The sequence below is a fragment of the Chelonia mydas genome, chromosome 6 (assembly GCF_015237465.2).
Source record: "Chelonia mydas isolate rCheMyd1 chromosome 6, rCheMyd1.pri.v2, whole genome shotgun sequence".
Classification (NCBI taxonomy): Eukaryota; Metazoa; Chordata; order Testudines; family Cheloniidae; genus Chelonia; species Chelonia mydas.
The window spans coordinates 20,490,914-20,517,530 of NC_051246.2; the positions used below are offsets into that span (position 1 = coordinate 20,490,914).

At 46.3% G+C, this 26,617-nt stretch overlaps 1 protein-coding gene and 1 long non-coding RNA gene across 2 annotated transcripts in view; both read right to left on the bottom strand.

The window, feature by feature from the left end:
• Positions 1-26,617, bottom strand: part of LOC102943481 (NACHT, LRR and PYD domains-containing protein 3) — a 509,145-nt gene that overhangs the window by 85,453 nt on the left and 397,075 nt on the right. The gene's annotated exons all lie outside the window — the stretch shown is intronic.
• LOC122466304 overlaps positions 7,861-26,617 on the bottom strand; it is a 67,389-nt gene continuing 48,632 nt past the window's right edge. Inside the window, exon 3 of the long non-coding RNA XR_006291717.1 lies at positions 7,861-7,949. This is a non-coding gene — a long non-coding RNA (uncharacterized LOC122466304). The remainder of the gene's footprint in view (positions 7,950-26,617) is intronic.

Sequence of the window (26,617 nt, forward strand, 5' to 3'; positions counted from 1 at the left end):
CATGACACAGATGAGAGAGCGAATAACTCGAGTAACCCCTATAGTACGAGAACATTTGGAAAAAGCACAAGAGGCCCAGCAGACATATTACAACTATTGGGCGAAAGTACAGAGATTTCAGCCGGGAGAACGGGTGATGATGCTAGTGCCAACAGCAGAAAGCAAACTCCTAGCCAGTTGGCATGGACCATATGAGATAGTGGAAGCCATTGGGGAGGTGGACTATAAGGTCAGACAACCAGACCACCGAAGGCCAGAGCAAATCTACCACATCAACTTACTGAAGCCCTGGCTTGACCGAGAGACGTGCTTGGTCATTTGGGGAGCTCCACCCCAGACAGATGACCCACAGGGGCAAGTGAAGATATCTCCTGAGTTAACTCTAGAACAATGAACAGAGGTCATTGATATGATCCAACGGAACCAGGACGTGTTCTGTACACAGCCGGGCCATACGACACTGGTCCAACATCATATTGTCACCAGGCCCGGAGTAAGGGTGACGATAAGACCGTACTGAATACTGGAAGCTAAAAGGGAAGAAATTAGGACAGAAGTGAAGAAGATGCTGGAACTCGGGGTTATTGAAGAATCCCACAGCCAGTGGTCCAGCCCTATCGTCCTAGTCCCCAAGCCTGACGGCACCCTGAGGTTTTGCAATGACTTCCAGAAGTTGAATGAAGTATCCCAATTCGATTCCTATCCGATACCACGCATTGACGAGCTAGTTGATCAGTTAGGCAAGTCCCGATACCTAACCACTCTGGACCTGACCAAAGCATATTGGCAAATTCCCCTGGCCAAGAATGCCAAGGAAAAGACTGCCTTCTCTACACCAGATGGCCTGTTCCAATACACTGTCCTTCCTTTCGTACTCCATGGGGCCCCTGCAACATTCCAATGACTTATGGACAAATTGCTGTGACCCCATGCCAAGTATGCCACCACCTATCTAATGACAGGTTTCAGAGTAACAGCCGTGTTAGTCTGTATTCGTAAAAAGAAAAGGAGTACTTGTGGCACCTTAGAGACTAACCAGTTTATTTGAGCATGAGCTTTCGTGAGCTACAGCTCACTTCATCGGATGCATAGCATATCGTGGAAACTGCAGAAGACATTATATACACACAGAGACCATGAAACAAAACTTCCTCCCACCCCACTCTCCTGCTGGTAACAGCTTATCTAAAGTGATCATCAAGTAGGGCCATTTCCAGCACAAATCCAGGTTTTCTCACAACAGGATAGTGAGTTTGTATGTGTGTGTGGGGGGGGGAAGGGTGAGAAAACCTGGATTTGTGCTGGAAATGGCCCTACTTGATGATCACTTTAGATAAGCTGTTACCAGCAGGAGAGTGGGGTGGGAGGAAGTTTTGTTTCATGGTCTCTGTGTGTGTATAATGTCTTCTGCAGTTTCCACGATATGCTATGCATCCGATGAAGTGAGCTGTAGCTCACGAAAGCTCATGCTCAAATAAACTGGTTAGTCTCTAAGGTGCCACAAGTACTCCTTTTCTTTTTACCACCTATCTAGATGACAGTCATCCATAGCCCTGACTGGGAAACGCACCTAGGAAAAGTAGAAGCGGTGCTAGATGCCCTGCGGAAGGCCGGTCTCACTGCCAACCCTCTCAAGTGCATAACAGGACTAGCTGAGGTCAGATACCTCGGGTATGTAGTAGGGAGAGGTTTGGTGAAACCCCAGTGGAACAAAGTGGAGGCAATACAAGGTTGGCCTTGACCAGTCTGCAAAAAGCAGTTCAGAGCATTTCTAGGGATTGTAGGATACTATCGGAGATTCATCCCTCATTTCGCCACAAGAGCAGGGCCATTGACGGATTTGATAAAGGCTCGGGGCCCCAAGATAGTAAAGTGGACTGATGAGGCAGAAGGAGCATTTGCAGATTTAAGGACAGCCCTTTGCTGCCATCCAGTACTCATAGCCCCAGACTTCGAGAAGGAATTCATCCTACAAACAGGAGGTAGGGCTAGGAGCCGTCCTTTCGCAGATGGTAGGGGAGGAGGAACACCCAATCTTGTACCTCAGCTGGAAACTCCTCCCCAGGGAACAAAAGAATGCCGTCCTTGAAAAGGAATGTCTGGCGGTAAAATGGGAGATGGAGACTCTCCGCTACTACCTACTGGGGCGGCGGTTTACCTCGTGACAGACCACGCCCCACTCCAATGGATGCACAGAAACAAGGAGAAGAACACAAGAGTGACTAGGTGGTTCCTATCCCTGCAGCCCTTCCATTTCCGGGTGCAGCATAGGGCACTGCTGTGTCAGGGCTCTCATGACATTTTGGATTGTATATAACATGATCTTGCCTCATTCTTTCCAGTACCCCTGATGTTACAGTATATGTTGCACCAATATGGTTCTACGGTGGAGGCACCTGGGATTTCCCCCTGGCCAGTCCTCTAGAATTACTTTGTTGTGCTTGTGACATTGCACTCTATATGCTTTATGAAAATATGCTTGTAAATATGAATATGACATAACTTGAATATGCTTTATGCTAAATATGCCATGTAACATATCTTTGCAAAGGTTATGATCTACTGAATATATTCATCCTATTTGTATGCATGTATCATTTTTATATCGGAAGTTATGAGCGTTGGCTCTATGCTTGTATCTCAATGTGTTTGATTCCGAGTAGCATCAGTGAAACATTTTGTCAACTTCTTGAGAAAGGACTATTCTGAATAAGTGCCCAGTCAAGAAACACTTAACTGACAATGGGCCTTGGGAGACTCCAATCCACATCTGAGGAGCCTTCCTGGGAACGTTTGAGGTAACATGTGAGCAGTGGCTGTTCTACTTGCACACTGAGTCATGCATGGACATGTGACTTGCCCATTTGACTCCAAACTCCATCTTGCTGCTGTGATTTTGCGCAGAAGAATAAAGGGGTTTCTGCCAACAAGAGAGAGAATATAAAAGGCCCTGGAAGCCCCTCCATTTTGTCTTCAGCTGGCTCAAGAGGCTGCTAGTCAGGAGAACACCCCTGTTTATCACCTGTGATGTAAGCTGGAACTAATAAGGACTGTACAAGGGGAAAGGATTGGGACCAGGCTAGGAAAGAATCCAGTCTGTGAAGCATGCTTATTGGAACATCTTTGAGTGTGAGATATTACCTGTAACTAGATCCTCAGTGTATTAAGTTAGCCTTGCGTATTTTGATTTATTTTACTTAGTAACTTACCTTGTTCTCTCTGTTATTACTTGAAACCACTTAAATCCTACTTTTTATACTTAATAAAATCACTTTGGTTTCTTAATAAACCCAGAGTAAGTGATTAATACCTTGGGGCGCAAACAGCTGTGCATATCTCTCTATCAGTGTTATAGAGGGCGGACAATTTACTAATTTATCCTGTATAAAGCTTAATACTGAGTAAAACGGATTTATTTGGGGTTTAGGCTCCCAGAAGGACTGAATACTGGGTGCTGGGAAAGTCACTGTTAACTAAGAAGCCCTTAAACTGAGTGAATCTCAGTTTCTATGAACTTCAGGGGGGCGTGGCTCAACCTCTTGGTCTGTCCTGGAGCCAACTGGTGTGTCCAGCCCAGCAAGATGGGAGCAGTGGGAACCCTTTTCTGGCAGGGGGGTTTGTTCTCAGTGGTAACCCAGCACATCTAGTGACAGTCTTGAGGGAATTTCTGTGACCCAACCCATCACAGTGCTGTTGTCAGGCTAGCCATTTTCTGTTTCTTGTCTGAGTTGTCACTTTGTTTTGGAAATGTGTCGTATTGGAGGCAAACTCCTCCTGTTGCAGCTCCCTGATTTCCCTATTTATAGATGCCCTTGCAAGTACAGATGCTATAAGAAGTTCCTTTCTGGGCCTTTGTGTCACATTAATGAGTACTTTTGCAAAGTTATAATCATTTTCTGATGTATTGGCTGTAGTAAGTCAGAGCCCTCCCCATCTAGTGTCTCGTGTCTAGCAGTTGGGGATTTTTGCTACAGGCAGTTGCCAATGAGCCGCATGCTACTGTAGGCAGTCCCATCATACCACCCCCTCCATATACTTAGCCAGCTCCTCACGGCTCCCTTTCGAAGGCTGTTCCAGAACTTCACTCCTCTGATGGTTAGAAACCTTCACCCAATGTCAAGCCTAAACTTGTTGATGGCCAGTTTATAGTCATTTGTTCCTGTGTCCACTTAACCTAAATAATTCCTCTCCCTCCTGCTATTTATCTCTCTGATGTATTTATACAGAGCAATCATATCTCCCCTCAGCCTTCTTTTGCTTAGGCCACACAAGCCAAGCCCCCTGAGTCTCCTCTCATATGGTAGGTTTTCCGTTCCAAGGATCATCCGAGTAGCCCTTCTCTGCACCTGTTCCAGTCTGAATTCATGTTTCTTAAACATGGGAGACCAGAATTACACACCGTACTCCAGATGAGGTTTCACCAGTGCCTTGTATAATGGTAATACTGGAAATACCTCTACTGGAAATACCTCACCTGATGCATCCTAGGATTCTATTAGCCTTTTTCTTGGTCACACCACACTGATGGCTCACAGTCACTCTGTGATCAACCAATACACCCAGGTCTCTCTCCTCCTATGTCACTTCCAGCTTATGGCAAAAATTCTTGTTCTTAGTCCCTAAATGCCTGACCTTGCATTTTGCACTATTAAATTTCATCCCATTTCTATTATTACAGGTTACAAGATAATTGAGACCTTCCTGTAGGATATTACGGTCCTCCTCCATATTGGCTATACCTGCCAACTTTGTGTCATCTGCAAATTTTATTAGTACACTCTCACTTTTTGTGCCAAGGTCAGTAATAAAAATGTTAAATAAGATTGGTCCCAAGACCAGTCCCTGAGGAACAAAGAAAAGCTCCCAGACTGCTGTACTGGGGCACCACAGTATGCGGCGGAGGTTAAAGACTATTTAGAAAAGCTGGACATGCACAAGTCCATGGGCACAGTTCTAATGCATCCAAAGGTGCTGAGAGAGTTGGCTGATGTGATTGCAGAGCCATTGGCCATTATCTCTGAAAACTCATGGCAATCAGGGGAGATCCTGGATGATTGTAATAAGACAAATATCGTGCCCATTTTTTAAAAAAGGGAAGAAGGAGAATCCAGGGAACTACAGACCGGTCAGCTTCACCTCAGTCCCAGGAAAAATCATGGAGCAGGTCCTCAAGGAATCCATTATGAAACATGTGGAGGAAAGGAAGGTGATCAGGAACAGCTAACATGGATAAACCAAGGGCAAGTTATGCCTGACCAACCTAATTGCCTTCATTGATGAGATAACTGACTCTGTGGATATGGGGAAAGTGGTAGACATGATATACCTTGACTTTAGCAAAATTTTTGATAGGGTTCCCCATAGTATTCTTGCCAGCAAGTTTAAGAAGTATGGATTGGATGAATGGACTATAAGGTGGCTAGTAAGCTGCCTAGCTCATTGGGCTCAATGGGTAGTGATCAACAGTTTGATGTCTAGTTGGCAGCTGGTATCAAGCAGAGTGCCCCAGAGATTGGTCCTGGGGCCGGTTTTGTTAAACATTTTCATTAATGATCTGGATAATGGGATGGATTGCACCCTCAGCAAGTTCACGGATGACACTAAGCTTGGGGGAGAGGTAAATATGCTGGAGGGTAGAGAGAGGGTCCAGAGTGACCTAGACAAATTGGAGGATTGGGCCAAAAGAAATCTGATGAGGTTCAACAAGGACAAGTGCAGAGTCCTGCACACAGGATGGAAGAATCCCAGGCACTGGTACAGGCTGGGGACCGACTGGCTAAGCGGCAGTTCTGCAGAAAAGGACCTGGGGATTACAGTGGATGAGAAGCTGGATACGAGTCAACTGTGTGCCCTTGTTGCCAAGAAGGTCAATGGCATATTGGGCTGTATTAGTAGGAGCACTGCCAGCAGATTGAGGGAAGTGATTATTCCACTCTATTCGGCACTGGTGAGGCCACATCGGGAGTATAGCGTCCAGTTTTGGTCCCCCCTCACTACAGAAAGAATGTAAACAAATTGGAGAGTGTCCAGTGGAGGGCAACGAAAATGACTAGGGGGCTGGAGCACATGACTTATAAGGAAAGGTTGAGGGAACTGGTCTTATTCAGAAAAGAGTGAGGGGGGATTTGATAGAAGCCTTCAACTACCTGAAGGGGGGTTCCAAAGAGGATGGAGCTAGGCTGTTCTCAGTGGTGGCAGATGACAGAACAAGGAGCAATGGTCTCAAGTTGCAGTGCTTGGCGGGGTCTAGGTTGGATATTAGGAAACACTATTCCACTAGGAGGGTGGTGAAGCACTGGAATGGGTTACATAGGGAGGTGGCGGAATCTCCATCCTTAGAGATTTTTAAGGCCCAGCTTGACAAAGCCCTGGCTGGGATGATTTAGTTGGGGTTGGCCCTGCTTTGAGCAAGGGGTTGGTCTAGATGAACTCCTTAGGGTTGGAAGAGACCTCATCTTCTATGATTCTATGAACTCCACTAGCAACCTCCCCCCAGCCTGACAGTTCACCTTTCAGTATGACCCACTGTGGTCATCCCTTTAACCAGTTCCTTATCCACCTTTAAATTCTCATATTAAACCCCATCTACTCCAATTTAACTAATAATTTCCCATATGGAACTGTATCAAATGCCTTACTGAAATCCAGGTAGATTAGATCTATTGCATTTATTTTGTCCAAAAAATAAGCTATCTTCTCAATGAAGGAGATCAGGTTAGTCTGGAGGGGATGGCATGATGGGACTGCCTACAATGGCATATGGTCCGTTGGAGACTGCTGGTAGCAAAAATCCCCAACTGCTGGACACGAGACACTAGATGGAGAAGGCTCTGAGTTACTACAGAGAATTCTTTCCCAGGTATCTGCCAGACAGGTCTTGCCCACAAACTCAGGGTCTAACTGATTGCCATATTTGGAGTTTGAAAGGAATTTTTCCCCAGGTCAGATTGGCCAAGATGCTGGCGGGGGGTTGCCTTCCTCTGCAGCATGGGGCACAGGTCACTTGCAGGTTTCAGTGGTGTAAATGGTGGACTCTCTGTAACTTGAAATCTTTAAACCATGATTTGAGGACTTCAGTGACTCAGGGGATACCGAGGTGACTCTCAGTCCTGGGTGCCCCGAGAACCATCACAATGGTACAAAGAGAGAGAGAAAAAACATCCCTTGCTCCCCTCCAAAACTCCACCTTTGAATCAGGGAGAAATTAGATCAAACCAGGATACATGAATGGTAAACAAATAGACTTGTACAGACGCTCCCCGACTTACGCAATCGTTCCATTCCAGAAAGCCTTGCGTAACTCAAATTTTGCATAAGTCTGAAACTTATACCCGTACATTACACAAAAATTTCCACGACTCGAAAATTCTATTTCTGGCTTACGGAGCTTTTTTTGTAAGTGTGAATTTGCGTAAGTCGGGTCTTGCGTAACCTGGGAAGTGTTTGACAGGGTTTAGACACCACGGTGACAGGCAACTTAGAAATACCTAAGATTAAAATACCTAAAGTCTTCTCTCCAATCTCCTGAGTCTATCCTGACCTTAAACCACACCCAGCCACACTGCTTAGCTCTGTCTCTCCTGCTGACTTGTTGCTATGGGAATTGGGGTAAATGTCATTGAACTGCTGGGCTGCCATATAAGCCAAACCCACACGTATTCCAGCAAATACTCAGCTGGAGAAACTTGACTTCAATGGAGCTATGACAGTTTACACTAGCTGCGAATCTGCCCCATTGACTGGACAGTTAAACAAATTCCTGAACAGCCATGGTGAAGAGCTGTCCGGGCTGCAGCATTTCTGGGATAACAGCAGTAAAAAGGGGAGTTTTTTAAAAAAAGGAAGGAACAATTTCTTACTTTAGCGTCTTTAAATTAGAGTTTGAAGCCTTCAGTGCTTGGCAGAGCAGGTAAATAGGAGAATGATGCGGCTCATCCTGATGATGTGCCCTGAAAAGAGAGAATAGACACTTTCTATGTTGTTCTCTGGTGACAAATTTTAATTCTATTTCCTGAATACTAAAATAGGCTCTTATATGGTATGATCATGCACTGCACAGGAGTTATTCTGCCATTTCAATTCATTACATTCACACTTATATCCTCCAAACCAAAAATATATCAAGTACGCTAAGATACACAGATATACATTTAAATACACAGAGTCAAACAGAATAGGTTCTGCTAAGTGTAACTGTTAGAGAGCTTATTCCTTCACTCTCCCACTTCCCTGGTCCTTCTCGCATGAACAGAGAGCAACAATACCCGAAGTCCAAAGGTGCAAACAATTCGATGTTTATTGGGGTGAACTTCCAGCAAGCTTAAATACAAGTTCCTTTTCCTTATTTTCGAATCCCAACTTACTTCCTGTTTGCCCCTAATTTATGTAGTAATATTCTTAGCTATACCTTAACCAATCATTCTACTGAAATTTAACTAACCAATCCTAACATATTGTAACATGATTAGCTAACCAATTATATCCCACCACCTTAATTAGATTACACCCAGCAAAATTAATTATACAGCAGACAGAAACAATCACAGGACCAGACAGAGATTATACAGACAAACAATAGCAAAGTGGGAAAACAATACAGAAGTGAGGATTTCACATCCCAGCTATTGATAAGTGAGTTCTTGCCAGACAGGATGCTATCAAACTAAGTTTCCTTTTACATTTTCTAGGCACTTCCCTTTCTTTGGAGGTGATAGGAATTATCAGGACAGGATTGTATTCAGGACAGGATTGTATTCCTAACAGCCCAATAGCACCTTCTTTCAATGTGGCTAGTTTGGAATGTGAGGATGTGACTGTTCGCTTCCTGGCTTATGGCTGCCTCTGCTGCTTAGCCAAAGGCCTTAGCCTAAGAACAGGGCCTCAAACTGTCACAGTAAGAGAAGGCCCTTACACCAGCAGACAGTGATTTTGATTCTTTCTTTTATACCTCTAGAACTAGCCAAGTAATAAGAATACCCCTAAATTCTTAAAGTACAGGCCTTTACAGACAGGCCTGAATATCTATATCCTAACACTCCACCCCTTTTTTTTTCTTTTTTCTTTTGGGATCCTCCTGCCCAGGTATCCCTGGAAAAGCATAGGACATATGGCGACACATTTCCTGATAGGGCCAGGCATCAAGGTGGAAGGTGTCGATGCTCCATCTGTCCCACTGCCCCTTGTGTAGTACCATGCCCTGCACCTTCTCTCGTACGGGCATACTACACCTATTCCAATTAGTGTTCCAGACTTCCCAGTATAGTGGGCCCGAGAAGGTTGGGTCCGGGTTGTCTAGTACACTTGGGGGGGCTTACTACATTACTTATAGGTTATAATTAGTGGCTGTTCTCTAGGGGGTTGTGCCCCCCTTGATCGTTTCCATATGCAATGTAACACACATATAATTAACAATACACCAGCTGCTATGATAATCCACAGCAACACCGAGAGTCCTGACCCCTGCAGTATGGTCCAACATCCTGGCCACCACCAAAAACACTGCTTCTCCTCCTTTGATAAGGTTAAAATTTTGTCAGCGCCATCCTGTAGTGTGTATTGTAAGTGTGTCCAACTGTTGGCGCTTGCAGCAAGTTGCTCTTGTAATCTTTGTGTACTTTTGTCCATATTGTGTGTCCACTGAATATCCACAGTGAAATTTGGTATTGTCCAAACCAATTCAACTACTTGGTACGGTATGGGGTAGTAGGTGCTGGTTCGATTGTTTACAACGATTAAGTCCACTGATCCATTGGTGCACCATAGTCCAGGTGGCAGTGTATAGAAGCTCATAATTTTGTCATACACTGGAAGGATTTTGCCTCCTAGTGTTATATTGCAGGATTGGATACATTCCCAACAGAATACACCGTACCCCATATACATTACCCCTAAATGCCCCCCCTTTGCAATAGGCCATTGATCCTGCTCCTCCATAGTCATAGGAGAGGGGCACATCCATATTCCTCCTCTGGATATACAACTGCTTAATGTGATGACAGTCCAGTTTACCCCATTCCATCCCCCCCACCTATTCCCTAGTGGCTCCCAACGTGCTCCCCCTTCCCTACTTACTCCCATAGGGTTCAAGGGAACCACCTTATTTGCATTTCCTTCCCATGGTATCATAGTAACAATTACACAAGAACTCTCCCCACAGGTCGGGGATGTTATTTTCCAGGTAGATGGGTATGTTTTTGCAATTGTGGATAGATATGGGCTAGCCTCCCGATTTAATACTGAAGGCCATTGTTCTGACCATCTCTCATAATATCCATTAACATTATTAACTGAGCATTTTGAATACCTACGCACACTTCTCCCCATGTTAGTCTTCTGAAGCCATCCTCTACCCATGTCACCAGGTCCCCTGCCCAATGCGTTAACTGCAAGTTTACCTCTACTGCTGTCCTCCACCCTGTGGCAACTGCTGATAGATGCTGTGCCATTAATTCATTAATTTGTTGTTGAAATTTCACATTTTGGCTTACTAATTGTTTGGTTACCCACTCGTCCCCCAGATTCCATGTACCCAGCATAGTGTTCCCAGCTGCCCACAATCCCCTTTTCCGACGACGATTCCAGGTGTGTCCCCTCACCCATGCATTGAATTGTTGTTTCAATCCTTTTATGTACATACTACAATTAGGATGGATTTGGTCCACCCACCATTCCTTGGGGCGTACCACCCATGTAATAGAGTGAAAGGACACGTTAAAAAGTGCTGGCTGCACCTGCTCCCACAATGGCTTCCAGACATTTGCTCGTCGGGGAATATTCTTGGCTCCAGGCTGTGGCCACTTTAAATTTGGATTCTTCCAACTTGGCATCCATATCACCTGTAGGGTTACATTCTGTAAAATGGTTAACTCATCGTACACCCAGCGTCCCAAAGGGGATTTTACACCTAATGTAATATGTACATAACAATCACACCCTCGGGGATTATCTTCCATGGAAGTACCATTGTGGTTACATATGGTAACATCACACCCTAAATGTGGGGCCCTATTTTCCCAAGAGGGTTCATTTGCTCCAGGGGACCAGAGGGTTATATTCTTTGGACCCTCTGTAACAAACCACATAGCTGGGTAACTGTGTTTTCCACTATCGTTAATCATGGCAGCACCCAGGGAGTACCATGCGATATTTCCTGATAAATTTGATATTCTCCACCTGGTTGGGATTCCCCCATCTAATCCATAAACCATATACCGACACTGCCAAATTCCTGTTGGAGTATTAGTGGTACATCTTTCTATGGGGAGATTCTCATAGTCTTCATTAGCTTTATTACCACAGGTTGCATGTGTAGCCGTCCATGTGTTTCCTCCTTTTGACACTTCACATCGTGGGATCTGAATAGAATTTGTAAATGTGACAATTGTGATTAGCACTAGTAATTGTTCCATCCAGGGCCAGGGAATTTTCATCCTTTTCTCCTTTTTGAATTAACCTGTAATACACACATAACAAAATTTACACGTCCCCTTTCCCAATCCCCTGTTTGTACCTTTTTATTTGCGTGCAGTGAACCCACTCCCGTCCTCCATTCTCTGTACCCAGTAATAGCAGACTGGGCCCTAATTGGTCAAGGACAAGATAGGGGCCCTTCCATTTAGGAGCTGGGAATGGATGGTGTTGACCTGGAATCTTGTACATCACTAGATCTCCCACCATGGGTAGATTACGCTCCCCAGGCAGGTCATACCATGCTTTGACTCTTGCTGCTCCTTGCTCGTCTCGCCAGGCCACCGCCTGCTGTACTTGTTTTACATGTTCAATTAAAGTTAAAATCCATTCTTGTGTTAAGCCATGTGTAGTGACTTCCCCAGGTACTAGGGTAAGTAGATTTTCCCACCGTTCCATAGGCCTTCCCATGAGAGCTTCATATGGAGAAAATCCGGTGCCCTTTGATTCTCGGGCCCTTATTCTCATTAAGACAAAGGGCAGTAACTGTGACCAGTTTTTTCCTCTGATTTCCACTCCCTTTCTTAGCTCACTTTTAATGGTGCGGTTCATGCGTTCCACCTGCCCCGCAGCCTGGGGGTGATAAGCAATATGGGACAACTGTGTGATTCCAGTGAGGGCTGATAGCTCCCCTAACAGATCTGACCGAAAAGCAGCTCCTTGGTCTGAGTCAATCACCTTTGGGACCCCCCAGCGAGTGAATACCTCATTTACCAGTATTGCAGCAGTTACCCGGGCAGTTTGATACTTTGTGGGGAAAGCTTCCACCCACCGGCTGAAAGCATCCACTACCACCAACATGAATCGGTTTTTCCTGTGATCTGGTGGTAAGGGTCCTGTGTAATCAATCTGTATTCTTTCCCATGGTCCCCTTGGGGTTTGTCTCATTAATTCTCCCCTTAGCACCTTGTGAGGTGGGCTGTGCCTGGCACAGTCCAAACAACGTTCCAGATGTGATTTTAAATCAGCTGCCATTCCTGGCCACCAGCACAACCTTTTTAAAGTTCCCAGTGCCTCCTCAAACCCAGGGTGTCCCCCTGCCAAGCTTCCATGCACCCAGCTTAAGAAAGCCGTCCGACTTCCCTGAGGGCACAACATTACCGGTCCCTCAATTGTTAAGACACACCAAATCCCTTCCATTAGTTCCACCTTTGGCACATGCCTGTCCCCAAGTTTCATGATGCCTTCCAGTCCTGGGTCGGATTCCTGCAACTCTCGAATTCGCCCTCCCCGATCTGTATCCACCCCGCTTCTTGTTATCACTGCTACAGGCACTCTCTCTTCTGGCTCCCAGGGCCATGGGGGTGCCTCTGTTGCAGCCCGCCTGGCCTCTACGTCAGCCAGATTATTTCCTTTGCTTAGGGGTCCTGTTTTCTTGTGTGCCTTTACCTTTACCACATTGATCCGTGTAAAACAGTGACTCAGCTCCTCCACTCGCTTCCACCAGGTAGCATGCTTGATTGTGGAGCCGTCTGTTGCCCTGAAATGATTATCTGCCCACCATCTCAGCATTAATGTGGCACCACGAAATACATAATCTGAATCTACCACCACCCAACATTCTGGCTCCAATTTGGGATCCACTTCATTTAAAGCTGTTAGCAAGGCTGCCAGTTCTGCCTCCTGAGCTGACTTTGCTTCTAGTGAGAAACCAATCGTGCTGACTGTCTCATTGCCTCTGATTCCCACAACAGCTAAGCCTGCAGTTTTCCGTCCCCCTTGATACCTACAACTTCCATCCAAGAACCATACCAGTGTCCCCTCTTTTACCTGATTGGGGTTAGCCGCCCGAAACACCTGATGTTGGGTTTTACCTGGGCTGGCTTCACATTGGTGTGGGGTGCCAGCCAGATGTAATCCAGCTACCCAGACTGTGGGTTCCTTTAACACCTCTGCTGTAATGTTTTCTGCCTGTAGAGCCAGCAACCATTTAGCAATACGCTGCCCACTCACTTGTCCCTGTAAGATAGTGTGCATGTTTAACAGCCGCAGGGGGTCATGATGAGATCGGACTATTACTTTCTGCATTCCCGTAAGGTATTTAAATTTCCCTACCCCCCAGTAGGTGCACAACAGCACCTTTTCACACCATCCGTACTTCAATTCCACAGCACTCAAAAGTCGAGAGGCAAAGGCCACAGGTCGGTCCTTTGCTCCATACTCCTGTGTTAATGCACAACCAATGGTAGTGTCTGATACCAAAGGGTACAGATAAAAGAATTTCTCCCCATCCGGGGAGGCCAGCACTGGAGCACTGGCCAGGTTTTCCTTTAGCACTCTCACTGCCTCAGTACACTCTTCTGACCATTCCCAAGTTGAGGCTCGGGTTAGATCAAATAGAGGCTGGGCTATTTCTGCATAATTGGCCACAAAATCCCTGCAAAATCCAGTTAGACCCAGAAAACTTTGCAAGCTTTTAACATCCGTAGGCAGTGGCAGGGACTGAATCAGTTGCACCCGTCCCTTATCGATTTCCCTTCCCATCTGAGACACTTCCACTCCTAAGTAGGTCACTCTTGTCTGTCCCATCTGAGCCTTTTTCCCATTGACCTTCAATCCTGCTCTTGCCAAAGCTTGCAGGACCTGCTCAGTTAGTTCCCTGTCTTCTTCCTCTGTCCCTGACATTAGCAACAGGTCGTCTACATATTGTATGCACCTTGCTGAATCCACCCCCTCCAGAGCCTGTCTCATGTATCTGTGAAAAATTGCAGGGGAGTCCCTATATCCCTGGGGTAGGACTGTCCAGCAGAATTGTCTGCCCTCCCATGTGAATGCAGTTTTATACTGACATGAGGTAGCTAGTGGCAGAGACCAAAACCCATTAGCTATGTCCAAAACAGTGAAAATTCGGAATTGGGGTCCAATACGGGCCAACATTTCAGGGTACGCTGCCACCACTGAGGCTGGCGAATTGGCCAGAGCATTTAGTGCCCTGTAATCCACAGTGAGGCGCCAGGTACCATTTGGCTTCCTCACGGGCCACACAGCAGCATTACAAGGGGATGCAACTGCCCGAATCAGTCCCCTCTGTTCCAATTCCCCAATAGTTGCCCCCACCTCTGCCAATGCCTCCCGAGGAATAGGATACTGTTTCTGTGGGGGAGGGTCCCCTCCCTCCATCAGTATCTCCATGCTGCCCCTACCACAATCCAGGTTATCCTTCGCCCACACAGGGATGTGTTCCCACCCAGCCGGGGGTGGTGGGAGGGCATGTGCTGCTTTAATGGTCATAGTGGCTATCCCCATGGGAATGGTATAGCCCTGACCGTCCTGCGTTTGCCCCAGTAAACACACCCAATTGGCTAAATCCAGTACAAGTCCCAGTTTGTGTAAATCTCCTGCCCCCAACAGATTAAGCATATCATTACAACCCCACATAATCTCCCCTTCCCCCCAGATTCCTTTGATTTGTCCCCGCCTCAGGGTTAACTGTGTCTCCCCTCCTGTTGCCCCTACAATTGTCACAGTCCCTTCTGAGGGTCTCCCCTGCCCCCATGTGGTTAAACTGATGGCTGCTCCAGTGTCTATCAAAAAATCCCTCATGGGACTCCCTTCGATTGCCCCCTGGAGCGTGGGGCGACCAGATGCATCCCGTCCTAAACTGAGAACATGGACAGGACGCCTCCCAGGGCACCCCTAAGTTGCAGCACCCACCTCTGTCCCTCCCACTGGTTCATGGGGGGACCGGGGGTCCTGGCACCGAACACATTCCTGTCTCCATGCAAAATTGTGTGTCTGGCATTTCAGGCAGTCCCAGTCCCTTGGCCTCCGGGACCACTTTCCCCCTGATCTGGTAAAATCATGGGTAGTCAGTTTAGCCTGCAGTCTCTGGATCTGTTGCTCTATAGCTGCCCGCTCGTCCCTGACTACCCTCCCAAAGCCACGAACTCTCCCTCTACCTCCTCCTCTCCAGGCTGACCCACTCCTTTCCACCTTGTATTGATCCCCCGCAGTAATAGCATGGACTGGCTCTTCCCCCTGATGCATCTGCCTCCACACATCTGCCTGTTCCAGAAACTGGGGTAGCTGATTGGGAGCAAGTTCAGGGTGCTGCAACCTTAAATGCCCCACGAACTGCGGATTGCTCAGCTCCAACCATTTCTCCAGCAATTCCACACCCCTACCCTGCTCCACACCCCCACCAGGTCCCGGTGCCCCTGCCTGTGGCAACACCCATGGACCATCCAGGGGATTCACCCAGCACCGTGCCCATGCCTGTATGCGATTAAGTGTATCCCGCCCTGTTTCCCCAGGGATTCGCTTCATCTTATTCATCCCCGCAGTACGAGAGTACACCCCAAACAAGTGTTTTGCCACCTGTCCGGGGATTAGAAATGTGTGTGCCACTCCTGCCACATCGATTCCCAAGGTACCTCGTCCCAAAAGACTACGCCATAAGATCACCTGGTCCTCACGAGTTAGACCCTCCATCTCCCTGTCCACCTCCACTAGCCACAGCACAAACTGATCCCAGTCATTCCGGGGTACCTTTCCCAAACGACCCAGTACTGCCTCCCGGTCCTTCAGGGACAAGGGGCGGATTTCTGCCTGTTCTACTACTTGTGGGGCCTGGTCCCCCCACCCCGCAACCGGGGCCACTATTCCTGCCTCCTGCAGTTCCTCCCGGGTAGCCTCTCTCGCAGGGGCTGTAACTGTGGATCGCCGGCTTACAACGTCCACTGGCAGTGGTGGGTACAGTGTTTTTTCAGGGTAGGGTGGTGGAGGTGTCTCCTTCAGTTCCATTAGTGGGGCGGATGGTTTGGGGTCCCCAAGTCCATTGCCCCCATGTTTACAATGATACAATTCCTCCTCTAAGTCTCCTACTCTCCCCAGCAGTTCGTCCCTCTCTCTTCGGATTGCCTCACAAGACTCCTCTGTCCGTGCAGCATCCCGTGCCTTCAAATCTGCTACCTCTACTGCTAACACAGATTTTTCTGTTAAAATCCGTTGCTGATCCACAATCCCCTCCAAATCCTTAATGTGTTGGAGGAGATCAGCTTCCCTTTTTACCCAGTATGCCATCCCAGCACACAAACCTTGTAATACCATTCCCTTTTTCCTACACTCCTTTCCCTTGGGGTCTCCCAAAACCTCTCCCATCTCCTTCTCAATCTCATCCCAGGTGAACCCCTGCACCTGGTATGGGCCCTGATTCTTCCTTATCCATTTGTTCAAAAAATCCGTTACCCCAGCTTGCCAGAACCCGCAACTACCATCACGAGAGTTCGCCATACCCCCTCCAAGCAGCTGCGCGGACTGTTGGGGAGGGGGACTTACAGGCTGCCACTCACCTATCCAATGCGATGTATCCGAGTCACGGCACCAAGATGTTAGAGAGCTTATTCCTTCACTCTCCCACTTCCCTGGTCCTTCTCGCATGAACAGAGAGCAACAATACCCGAAGTCCAAAGGTGCAAACAATTCGATGTTTATTGGGGTGAACTTCCAGCAAGCTTAAATACAAGTTCCTTTTCCTTATTTTCGAATCCCAACTTACTTCCTGTTTGCCCCTAATTTATGTAGTAATATTCTTAGCTATACCTTAACCAATCATTCTACTGAAATTTAACTAACCAATCCTAACATATTGTAACATGATTAGCTAACCAATTATATCCCACCACCTTAATTAGATTACACCCAGCAAAATTAATTATACAGCAGACAGAAACAATCACAGGACCAGACAGAGATTATACAGACAAACAATAGCAAAGTGGGAAAACAATACAGAAGTGAGGATTTCACATCCCAGCTATTGATAAGTGAGTTCTTGCCAGACAGGATGCTATCAAACTAAGTTTCCTTTTACATTTTCTAGGCACTTCCCTTTCTTTGGAGGTGATAGGAATTATCAGGACAGGATTGTATTCAGGACAGGATTGTATTCCTAACAGCCCAATAGCACCTTCTTTCAATGTGGCTAGTTTGGAATGTGAGGATGTGACTGTTCGCTTCCTGGCTTATGGCTGCCTCTGCTGCTTAGCCAAAGGCCTTAGCCTAAGAACAGGGCCTCAAACTGTCACAGTAAGAGAAGGCCCTTACACCAGCAGACAGTGATTTTGATTCTTTCTTTTATACCTCTAGAACTAGCCAAGTAATAAGAATACCCCTAAATTCTTAAAGTACAGGCCTTTACAGACAGGCCTGAATATCTATATCCTAACAGTAACCTATTCATTTTTTGAACTTGTGGTACTCTGAGCATTCACATGCAGTTCTAAAAACTCACACCAATGGGAATGTCTCCAGTGGTTTTATGCTCTTGTGTTGGTCAGTTGTTTTCAGATCAGTTCTGGAGATACACTAGGAATGATTGTGTTTCCCTAACTAAGAGAGTTGATTTTAATTTACCCAAAAAGAGGAGTATTTGCTTACAATTTAAAGTATGATGACTCTCACTCAGCAATGTGTAATTGGTGTTGCATTTTGTGAAATCACATCACCATAACTAAGCGGAAATGGTGGCTTATTAGCTCCTGACACCAAAGAGAGTAACAGGGCAAGTTAATTTTAAGGCAGCATCTGTATAAGAAATAGTGCTGGATTATCATCATAATGGCAAATCCCAAACAGGCATAGCCTCCTTGCAGATCAAGCACCACCCGGATCAATCTCTACGTAGGACCTTACGATGGTCTGGCTGGATTCTCAATCTATGTACATTATTGGCATCCTTATTGCACCACCGAAGTTTCTAGCACCCATGTGACCACTGACCATGTAGTAGCATTCCTTGGTAAACGTGTTTTGTAATCCGTTAAACCAAACCAGTGCTGATGGAAGCGGTTGCTGAATTCAGCTATGAATATCCTCATTGCTGAGCTTGTTCTACCACTTAATATGGAGCAACCAACAAAGACAACAAGAATCAAAAATGTCAGTCCACCCCTCTTCAGCCTTCATCAGTGGTGTTTTTACGAATGTAAATTGGTGAGACTGATACTGGAATGCTGTGTGCAATTCTGATGTCAACATTTTTAAAAGGTTGTTGAAACACTTGAAAGGAGCCACAAAAATGATTTGAGGGCTGGAGAAAATGCCAGTGAGAGACTGAACAAGCTTTCCCCCCCCCCCTTTAGCTCAGTGAAAGTAAGATCAAGATTTCAGAGTGGTAGCCATGTTAGTCTGTATCAGCAAAAAAAACGAGGAGTCCTTGTGGCACTTTAGAGACTAAAAAATTTATCTGGGCATAAGCTTTCGTGAGCTAAAACCCACTTCATCAGATGCATGGAGTAGAACATACAGTAGGGGGTATAAATACACAGCATATGAAAAGATGGGAGTTGCCTTACCAAGTGGGGGGTCAGTGGTAACAAGCCAGTTCAATTTAAGTTGGAAGTAGGCAATTCTCAACAGTTGACAAGAAGGAGTGGAAATCACTTTTGTAGTGTTAATGAGGCCAGTGTAAACAAGGTGGCCAATTTCAAACAGTTGACAAGAAGGTGTGAGTAATTAGCAAAGGAAAATTAGTTTTTTGGAAAAACAATGAGGAGTACTTGTGGCACCTTACAGATTAACAAACTGATTTAGTTTTGTAGTGACCCATCCACTCCCAGTCTTTATTCAGGCCTAATTTGATGGTGTCCAGTTTGCAAATTAATTCCAGTTCTGCAGTTTCTCGCTGGAGTCTGTTTTTGAAGTTTTTTTGTTGAAGAATTGCCACTTTTAAGTCTGTTATTGAGTGACCAGGGAGATTGAAGTGTTCTCCTACTGGTTTTTGAATGTTATAATTCTTGATGTCAGATTTATGTCTCAGCGCTAGCATGGACTCTACTAAGGCCCCAGTAGAACTGGCAAACGCTATCCAGAACCTGCAGGTGGTGGTAACAACACTGCAATCACAGAATGTGGCCCTGCAGGCACAGATTGCTCAGCTGGATCCTCCTACTGTGCCCTCCTGGAGCCGAAGACATATCTGATGGAGGTTGGGACAACTTTTGGGGATTTATGAACCAATGTCAGCTCCTGTTCTTCCTATGCCCCCGATCATTCCCCACGGACCAGGCCCGGGTGAGGCTCATCTTAAGTTTGTTGATTGGGGAAGCCTTGGCCTGAGTTTCCCCACTCCTGGAAAAGTCCAGCCCCCCTCTTGCAACAATTAGAGGAATTCATTCAAGCTGTGTCCATCATCTTTGGTGACACCAATCCGGTGCAGACCACCAAGGCAGCCCTTCAGGCCTTACAGCAGGGGATCAGCCTGTAGCCAAGTACACTGCTGAATTTTGTCAGTTGGCTTCTGACAAAGGGTGGAATGAGGTAGTACAGTGTCACCATTTACTCCTGGGGTTAAACGAGGAGATTAAGAATGCGCTTGCCCGGGAGGACTCTCTATCCAGTTTGGACAGCCTGATTGAATTGTGCATCACAATTGATGATTGCCTCACAGAGTGGTGTTATGAGTGTACCTCAATTTTTCCAGAAGAGGCCACCCCTCAGGCCTCCGACATCCCAGGCACACAGGTCTTCCCCACCATCAGAGCTCATGGAGGACCACCAGGTTTGCCTGCACCTCTCCGACTTGGAGAAGCACTGATGCCGGGTTTCAGGCTTGTGCCTATATTGTGGGAGACCCAGCCAGCTTGCCTTGATGTGTTCAGCAAAGATTTGGGAGGAACTAGGGCTGGGAAATGCCAGGTCCCCAGCCCTTGGGGCGGGGCCCAGACTGAGCTGTTCTTGTCCCCTCTCCAGAAGCTCCCAGCACCCACCATAGTCAGCACAGCGCAGAGACCCCAAGTCAGCTTCAAACGCAGCTCTGGACTCTTCTATTAATTCGACTACTGGTAAGCTCTGAGATCTCCCTAGAGGCCCTAGTTGGGGCCTCTAGGTAACTTCATGGATATAAACTTTGTTAAGACCCATGCAGTTCACACCCTATGGAAGGACCCTCCAGATCCGATTGAGACTATTGATGGGTCTCTCCTCTCCTCAAGACCTGCCAGATCATATCAGTAACAGTTATCACTCTCTGGGGGCATCAGGAAACCCTATGATTTGGATTAATCTGGGCCCCTCATGCTCCCATTATCCTAGGTATGCCCTGGCTTACCACCCATGACCCTCACATTCACTCATGGAAGAGGACCGTACATTTTAATTCCAGGCATTGCTGGCTATCCTGCCACCCAGGATCCTAGAAACACACCACTGCAGTCTGTGATACATGTCATCCACTGGAAGATCCTGACCCATAGACAGCAGGACCACAAGGACCCTCAGGGCCCTGCGCGGCCTCACCTGCTGTGGCCAAGATCCCCCACAAATGCCATGACTTGGCTGATGTTTTTGAGAAGGGGAAGGCAGACATCCTGCCACCACATCTGACTTACAATTGCCCAACTGATCTCCAGCCAGAAACCGAGATCCTATTCGGTAAGATATCTGCCCTCTCTGAACCCAAACTTTGGGCTCTCCACCTGTATTTGAGGGAAAACTTTCAGAAGGGTTTCATCTACCCATCCACATCCCCAGCAGATGCTCCAATCTTTTTTGTAAAGGTTTCTTCTGTCCATGTATTGACTATTGGGCCCTAGACAAGGTGGCTATATAAAACCACTACATGCTCCCTCTTCTCCATCTATAACAGTTCAGGGCCAAGAAGAAAATGTGGTTTGACAGATTCTAGATTCTTGTCAGGTCCAAGGAAAACTACATTGTCTAGTTGACTGACATGGGCATGGCCCAGATGAGTGTTCATGGGATCTTACAGAGCCGTGATCCTCCTGCACGTCTTCCACAACACTTACCCTGAGAATCCAGGTCCTGAGGCCCCTAGACAGTGCCCTCAAAGGAACTGTAGTGTCAGGAATCTGGGCCTGCAGCAGAGCTAGTCTCTGGGCAGCCTCATCACCACAGCTGGCCTGCAGTAGACTGCCTGATTAACCACGCAACCTGATTGGCTGCAGAGGCCAGCAGGCTAGCTCTTAAGCCAGCAGCGATAGCAGGAGACTGCTGGCTTCTCAGTGCTTGTGCCCACCACTGTGTCTGCTCCTGCCTTGCCCCTGAACTTGCCTCTGTCCTGTCCCCTGCCTTGAACCCATCCTTGCCTGATACCCTTCCTGTTCCAGTTCCTGACCTCTGGTTTTGACCTTTTGCTCTGGCTCCTGACTATGGACTCCAGCTCGACCTTTGGTTCTGGTAACCAGTTTCTGCCTCCATGGGCTTTGGCTTCTGTCCACTGACTACGGCTCTGACCCTGGCCACTAGGCTAGACTGCGCTCCTCCCGGTTCCTGACTGAAAAAGATGGTCCTTCAACCTGGGGTGGGGCAGGGTTGATGTCTCTGGGAACTGAACATACGTGAGAAAGGTGCTTAGGCAAAGATTGTACCTTGCTAGATTAAGTTTTAGACTTTTAGAACCATATTCTGTTTTGTTTTACTTCTAATTTTCTAACTTTATTCCTTATATTTGAACGCACTTGAAATCCTATCTGTTTATTAACAAACTTGTTTTACTATTAATCTAAACCAACGGTGTTGTGCGTGTACTAAAGTGAATATCATCTCCAGTTCATGTGGCAAGTTGGTGTGTTTTGTCTCCCTAGAGGAACAAATGTACCTTATTATTTCTCTGAACTGTCCAGGAGAGGGCTTGACATTACAGGGCACACGGTTTTGGGGCAATTCAGGACTGGGAGTGTGTTGGGGTCATCTTGCTGGCTGTCACCAAGGCTTGTAGAATCCAGAGTGTGACTGGCATGCTGCTGGCAGGCTTCTGGAGTCACAGTCTGCTGGACCAAGACTGCAGATCTACACAGACGTTCAGGGTCTGACCTGCATGCTCATGTAGGCTGGCTGTGTCAGCCCAGGTTGGGAGCTACAGCAGCAAGGCGTCGTGAGGTGACACAACCGCTCAATGGTCTGGATTGCACTCCCTAAACTGTGAGCCCTGTAACACTGTTATTACAAGAGCTTTAAGTCATAATCACATGGTTATTGCATGGTGAAACTACAGGGCAGAGTTGAGGTTGCCGGGGTCCCCTAACTATGCATTTCTATGTCTTAAAATAAATCCAAACATGTTCAATTTAACCTTAACTCTAAAGTTCCTGGGTTTGATAAAGTTTTGTTTGGGGATGATTTCAACATCCCTGTTATGCTGTTTACCCTGAATTACAGATATGTATTCTCAACTTTTTTTCTGGAAATATATAAGACACTAGGACAAAATTCACTATTAATTTGGGGAAATAATCTACTTTGTTTTAACGTATCTAAAAAAGTGTGCCTCCACCCACACACGTAATTTATGTTCAAAGACAGAACAATTGCAACTGAAATTACCTATTGTTCTTTGCTTGCTTATGTTGTTTTTTCTTTGTTATTAAGTTATTCATAATTAATAAGTTAAGAATTTTTGCTAGTCTTCAATCATGGGGTCACCTAAAGCACATGTGATTAAACCTACTTGTGTCTAAAATAATGAGAGTCACATCCCTGAATTGGAAGATAAAGACACAATAATTAATATTTTCACTACTATTGCCTGTTTCCATAGACTATGGTTTTCAAAAAAAATTATCCAGCACTCAACACTTCAAAGCATCCCATTTTCACCCACAACCCCTTGGCAATGGGACTTTGGTACCTGCACTACTTCCAGGGGACCACGAGTTTGGGGGGGGGGCATGCAGTGAATATGCGTTGTTGCGTAGTGCACACTTCAGTTCCCCAGAAAGCATGTATCTGCCAAGGGTATGCTCCTCCTATTCAGGCTCTTGGTCTTGGGCAGCATCTCATAGTATGCACATGCACTTGGCACACCGCCAAAGCCCTTGTTCTTCCTGGTACTTGTATAGTTCTGCTGCAGCTCATTGGCTTTGTCATGGGACAAAATTCAACCCTGCAGTATCCTTCTCCCACATTTGCTGCACTAGCTGCTGGTAACTTTTGGCATCCTCGTGACTACTTCAGAGATGAGACTGGACATGCTCCTCTCTCCAGACAGAAAGGAAGTCCAAGACCTCAGCACAGAACCATGCATAGGGCATGAATGTGGCAATGGCCTCAGGATCCATGCACTTGCAAATACGTGCTTTGGGGATGCTGTTAATCCTTCCACATTTAACTGTCCAGTGCCCTGCTTTCAAAACATGTGCACAAGGCATCCCTGACTCTGGGTCCCCTCGTGAGGGAGACACTGGTTAGAAGAAGCTCTCTGGGTGTTCATAACAAGCCAAATGTCTCTCCACTCTCCCTCCAACCCATCTGAGAGTCTCCTGGCCTTGCTCTCACATATATTGTGCAAAATTCAACAAGCACTAATAACGTGAGTCGGACGTCTCCCAGAAGTGTCAAGCCTTGTCATGAGACACCTACATCTTCCTTTCAGGCTTCTACATGCATAGTCAGGTCACATATACACTTGGAGTTATGGGTCTGATTCCCAGCTCACGTAGACGTACTCACACTAGCTCTCATTGAGCTACCGTATGTCTATATGAGCAGGGAATCACACCCATAACTCCAAGTGTAGAGGCAGCCTTTGTGCCAAGGACATTAATGAAAATATTAATGAGATCAGTCCCAAGACTGATCCTCGAGGAACTCCAATAGTAACCTCCCTCCAGCCCGCTCGTTCACCTTTCAGCACAACCCACTGTCATCTCTTTAGCCAGTTCCTTACCCACCTTACAATTCTTGTACTATTCAGTTATGCTCTAATAAATTTGTTAGTCTTTAAGGTGCCACAAGACTCCTAGTTGTTTTTGCTGAAACAGACGAACACAGCTACCCCTCTGAATCTTTTCTATTGTAATTAATCATTTATCATGTAGTACCATGTCAAAAGCTAAACTGGAGTTCAAATATATTATTTCTTTTATCTAAAAAAAATAATTATCTTCTCAAAAAAAATCAGTGTAGTCTGGCATGATCTTCCTTTGGTAAATCCGTGTTGTATAACATCCCCCTTTCTGTTTACCTCCAAGACTGTAAGTGTTCTTTCCTTTGACATTTGTTCTAAAACCTTGAACACTATTGAGGTCCGACTAATGGACCTGTAGTTGCCCCAATCACTATTCTCCCGCCTCCCTTAAATATAGGTGCAACATTGGTTATTCTCCAGTGATACAGCACCACTCCAAAACGACAGATCTGACAGAATGGCTTAAAAGTGATGCATTTAGTATCTCCAGTTACCCCTTTGCTAACTTTGGAGGCTATCTCCCTCAGGTATATTCCCAAAAGGTAGAGATAGCCCCCTGGAATAGAGTCTAAGAGCCAGCCAGGCACATACCCTGGGCTGGTATTTATCCATATGGACCGTCTTAGAGATGTTGCTTGAATGGAGAAGAATGACCATTTATAAGGGCTGCCCTGGAAAGTAGAGCTGGTCAGAAATTTTCTGATGAAACTTAATTTAATTCAAGAATGCAGATTTGCTGGACTGAAACATTTCCCTGAATTTATTGTAGCTTCTACTAAACTTCTGCTAGTGTTCCAGGATCCACAGCTCCTCAGTAGGATGCCTGCCAGCCCTGGTGTGCTGACTAGCATCAGGTCTCAAGGGACTTTTAGGCTCGCTGCTCCATGGCTCTGAGTGACACCTGCCATGCAGACTGACCCAGGATCCATGGCCCTGGTGCTGCAGACTTCAGGCTGTCTCAGGAGTCAAAGCCCTGATGTCCCTGACCCTGGGACAGTCTACATAGCAGGACTGCTTCAGACTCCCAGACCCTGGGAGCTAGGGGCAGCTGTTAAGTGAAATTGAATGTCAAAAATGTCAGTTTCACTCAGGAGCTGCCAGTCTGGGAAGCAAATATCTTTCTGGAAACATCATGTGACTCCTTCCAACTTCTCCCTCCTCTCCCTTCTCACTCCCGCTCCTCTTTTGAAGAGCCTTGTATCTGACTGTCCTTTCCTCTCTGCATTGTTGTCATCTATCATCTATGCAGCTCCTCCCTGTCAGTCTTCCTCTGATTTTGACTCCTGGCTCTTTCTTCCTCTCCTCACAATCTCCCACACTCATCATCAGTGACTTCAACTTCTATGTTGTTGATCCATCTGACCCTTTAGCCACCAGCTCCTCACTCTCATCTCTTCATTCAACCTGCAAACTCGGTTCAACTCTTCCACTCCCCAAAAGGCCCATTTCACCAAACACTACTCTCCCCATTACTGAGTTCCCCCTCTCTGACCATCCCCTGGTCTCTTTCACCATCCGCATCTGTCACTCTGTAAAGTCTTGCCACCGGGTCATTCTGTGACTTTGAGTCCATCAATGTGTATTACTTCTCTTCTTTCAGCCCTCTGCCCCCCTTTTTTCAATCAACATGGTCATTGATTCTCTCCATTCGCCACCCTTGGCTCTTTTCCCCTTCTCCCCCAACACAAGGTCCACACCCCCCATCCCTGGCTCACTCCCAACATCCATTTCCTCTGCTCCTGCTCCGCACAGCTGAGTGTGTGACATTGCACTCATATGTGTTATGAAAATATGCTTGTGAATATGAACATGACATAACTGGAATAGGCTTTATGCGAAAGGCCCCTTGTAAGATATCATTGAAAAAGTTGTAATCTGCTGAATGTGATTTTCCTATTGTATGCATGTATCATTATTATATCTGAATATGAAAATATGAAGTATAAATCTGAGGTCCTATTGTAATTATGCTAAGTGAGGGCCATTAATGGTGCTTTAGGAACTTGATGGCTCCCATTTACCAGAACAATTGGCCGTGAAAGGTTTTGTTTACCTGCAAGCCTTCCTGTGTATGTATGGGCCAGCCTATGAACAATGGAAACTGGGATCTTATAAAGACATGTGACCATGTCACCTGATACTGGAATCCATCTTAAATTTGGTACTTTTCGACAGGGGGGTGGGGAATCAAACAAAGGTTTCCCGCATTAGGGAAATTCTGTTTAAGGCGGGGGAAGTAAACAATGAGAGTCTTCAGCTGGCTTTAGAGACTGCCTCCCCACCCCAAAGAGATACCTGAAAACACCTGGAAAAAAAAGGATTGTAACCACAGGGGTGGGAGAGAACTGCTAGACCCAGGTCAGAAAAGACAACACTGACCTGAGAAGGACTTTACCTGAAATAACATCTAGGGTGAGAAGCTATCATTTGTAACCAGTTTCTTAGTCTATTAAGTTTAGCCTTGCATGTTTGTTTTATTTTTCTTGGTAAGTTACTTTGTTCTGT